This window comes from Octopus bimaculoides, chromosome 2, assembly GCF_001194135.2.
Source record: "Octopus bimaculoides isolate UCB-OBI-ISO-001 chromosome 2, ASM119413v2, whole genome shotgun sequence".
NCBI classification, from domain to species: domain Eukaryota; kingdom Metazoa; phylum Mollusca; class Cephalopoda; order Octopoda; family Octopodidae; genus Octopus; species Octopus bimaculoides.
Window position 1 is genome coordinate 41,553,850 of NC_068982.1, and position 4,073 is coordinate 41,557,922.

Consider the following 4,073-nt stretch of genomic DNA (forward strand, 5'->3'; position numbering starts at 1 on the left):
AAAAGAAAAAGAAAATTTAAATAAGTAAACAAATTTGGGAGAAAATGTGTGTGTGTGTGATGGGAACGGGCGGAAGTCTTTCCGACATTTCAAAGATTCTCCATCTGAGATTCTTTATATGTACACATTTTGGAGTGTACATCGACAGCTTAACCGATACGCCAACTCAACCACATATTTACAAACACCGAGAACTCTGCTAACTCAAAATGTCTTGTCGCTTTGTTAGCGATCGGATTGAACTTTCTTAAGAACTTAAATAAAACTCAAAGAAAACACACACACACACACACACACACACACACACACACACACACACCTTTCGAACTCTTTAAAATCTTAAAGATGATATCTAAAAATACAAGAGTTCATAAATTATCTTTACAATTTGAAGGGTTAAAGGTTGAAAGTTAATTTATGAATATCCTGTATTGCATTATATAATCTCAGTTAGGGATCAGGGGAGAGAATCATGCAAGAGGGGTATGAATACATACATAAGTGAGGATTGGCATAGCATGCCATATCACAAGATACAACAGTTTGATATCTAATACATAAAGGATATTAAGATTATGAATAAAATAGATGCAATTCACCTTTTTATTGTCAAAGAAGAGGGGAGGCGCAAAAATTTACCAAATGTGTCGGAGGAGGGTGGTTGCAGTTGGAATGGGAGGAAGAGTAACTGTGCTGATGCATTCATTATTTCTGAGGGGGCGGGTATCGTTATTCCAAAAACCGAGGGGTGGGGTGATTATAAAAAAAAAACTGAAATTTTTGGGAAAAAATTATTTTTCGGGGATTTGGTTGTTATTTCTAGCATGTAACGATCACACTAAGGCCTTCCACATTTTATCTGTTGGTTCAACAGAAATGTATGTACGCGCAGCGGCTATTGTTATGTAAAGGACCGGGCGATGTGTGGTGTCGAGAATGGCTCTCTAGGACCACATCACACAGCCGATACAATAGAGAGAAATTGAATGGAACAGATAAGCGCCAGAGGGAAAGAGACACAAGCGCATTGAATGATTAAGTGAAGATTTATTGATATGTTAACGTGTGTCTGTGTGTGCGTCATGTATACAGAATAATAAATAGATAGGCTGTCATAAGAACAAAACGTATGCGTGCGTGTGAGCATAGATGTATGCGCGAGTTAAGAACGTATAAGGACGGCAATGAAGAAGAGGACAGTGAAAGAGTCTATAGCCTTTCAAGTGAGAAGTAAGTTCATAGACACAAGAAAGATGAGGAATACCAGTTCGTAGTCATTAGTGCTCGGTAGTTGAAATACTGTATCAGGGAGTTGCGGCCATGGTACCGAGCCGGCTGCAGGTACATGTCGTATGTGAGGTCGTGGCTGTGATGCTGATGCCTGGATCACTTGTACAGGAGTTCATACAGGTTGTATATTCGCTGTTGATCCGTGGTGAAATAATTCACGAACAGTGAAGTGTTGGAACCTGGGTACCCTCAAAAGTGGGAGGAAGAAGAGATTAAATTTTTTAATTTAAATTTTGAAAAAGATTTTTTTTTTTCCAGAATCATAATTTCCATATTTTGCCGCATTGGAATTCTAAAATAAAAAACACATTTTCGGAAAAAAGGAAAACAAGAAACAAATAAAAAAAAAGGAAAGAAAGAAAAAAACGGAGGAGGAGGTAAAATTACAATCTTTGTTGTTGAGAATATAAGAACTTCGAAGAATTTTTGTGAAAAATATGTGGATCTTTTCCCTCTCAACGGCAGATCGAGAAATTAATTTTTTGTAATTAAACGCTTTCAAACTTCGGACACTGGTAGTATGTGTCATAAAACATCTTTTAGTCTTAATGTTGTTGAGAAAAGTTTCTATTTTCAAAGTTATTTCGTGTTAAAGTTGTCGTTATAAAATAAAAGGGGATGGAGTTAAGTTTTTATCTAAATTATCTTGTTAGCCACGGTACCACCTTATATTTAATGCGTTTACTGGAAAAAATACAACACAATGACGAGGTAAAAAAATAAGAGTGTTAGACAAAACTTCCCAATGACAAAACCGTCCTAGAAAAAAAATCCCTGACGACAAAAAAACAAAAACAAAAAAACAAATAACTCTTTTAAAATCATAATTTTTATTCTTATTATTTGTAGTTTATGAACGCTTCTCTGAGATGTAAAATATTACATTAATTATATAATAACCCCAATCACAAAAATGAGCATAATAAAAAGAACGCCATACCGTACCTGAAAAATTAAAAGAAACACAATATTGAAAACCTCATTAAGTGTTGATGTTCATTTAAAGTACATTTTCACTACTACCTGATGCTGTGCCCTACGCTATTCAGAAATTCCTCCATGGTCTTCCTCTCATTCACCTAGTCCAGAGATGTATTTTGTCCTGGTGGATTTTTGTCCGGTTCACCCAAAACGAACATAGAGCTGGTATTAGTTTGGCGCTAAGGAAAATGGGGTGTAAAAAAGAAGGCAACGCCTCTTTCATATTTTGTGATTCATTTTTATTGACGAATTTACTTCATCTTAGAATATCTTCGCTCTACTTCTGTAACTTTGTCATTTGAGGTTTTTTATTTTCAATTGTCTGTTGCAAAGGTTAGTTCTTAATATGATACTAACTTTCAAGGCAGTGAGCTGGCTGCATCGATAGCACTCCGGACAAAATGGTTAGCAGCATTTCATTCGTCTTTACGCTCTGAGTTCAAATTGTTGAGCTGAGCAGTCACATGAGTGGATATAAATAGCTCATATGGTTTAAAATTTTGAACAAGACCAGCAACTTTTTAGGGAGAGTAAGTAGAGCGATTACATCAACCCAGTGCTCAGCTTTTTGTTTCTATTAAGGGCACAAGGCATGAAATTTTAGCGGGTGGGGCTTAGTTGATTATATTGGCTCCAGTGCTCCACTGGTGCTTATTTTATCAACCTCAAAAGAATGAAAGGCAAAGTCAACTTCGGTGAGATTTTACTCCAGAATGTCAAACTGGAAGAAATGCTGCAAAACATTTTGTCGGCATGCTAACGATTCTTATTTCTTTACTGCCCACAAGGCGCTACACACAGAGGAGACAAACCAGGACAGACAAACGGATTAAGTCAATTATATCGACCTTAGTGCGTAACTGGTACTTATTTAATCGACCCCGAAAGGATAAAAGGCAAAGTCGACCTCGGCGGAATTTGAACTCAGAACGTAGCGGCAGACGAAATACCGCTAAGCATTTCGCCCCGCGTGCTAACGTTTCTTATTTCTTTATTGCCCACAAGGGGCTAAACATAGAGGGGACAAACAAGGACAGACAAAGTGATTAAGTCGATTACATCCGCCCCAGTGCGTAACTGGTACTTAATTTATCGACCCCGAAAGGATGAAAGGCAAAGTCGACCTCGGCGGAATTTGAACATAGAACGTAGCGGCAGACGAAATACCGTTAAGCATTTCGCCCGGCGTGCTGACGTTTCTGCTAGCTCGCCGCCTTTAATAATTCTATTTACGATTGGTATAAGGCCTGGAATTTTAGGGAGGGGAGGCTAGTTGATTACGTCGACCCTAAGTTCAACTGGTGCTTATTTTATGAATCTCAAAAGTACGAATGACAAAGTCGACCTCGGTAGAATTTGAACTCAGACCGTAAAGAGTCGAAAGAAATGCCGCATGCACTTCGTTCGACGTACTAACGATTCTGCCAGCTCGTCGCCTCTGTAAATAGCTTATATCTCAAGGTTGTTGTTTGCAGTGTTACGAAAATATGTTGAAATAATTTAAACATTCAGCAATACAAAAGGGTCGAAAAATGTGAAAGAACGGTGTATGTATTTAAATATTTGGCAGAAACCATGAAGTACGAAACTTTTTAAAAATCATTTTACATAATAAATTGGAATTATGCAATAGAAGCAGCTCTTGGGTAAAAGCATTATCTGTACTCCTGCTTAAACGTTGGGAGCTGGGGGATTTCGTCGAAACAAAATCCCTTTAAAAACGTATAGCATTAAAAAAATGAACACAATATGTTTCAGCCCCACAAGTGATCACGAATGCCACAGGTACGTATTTCGCAGTG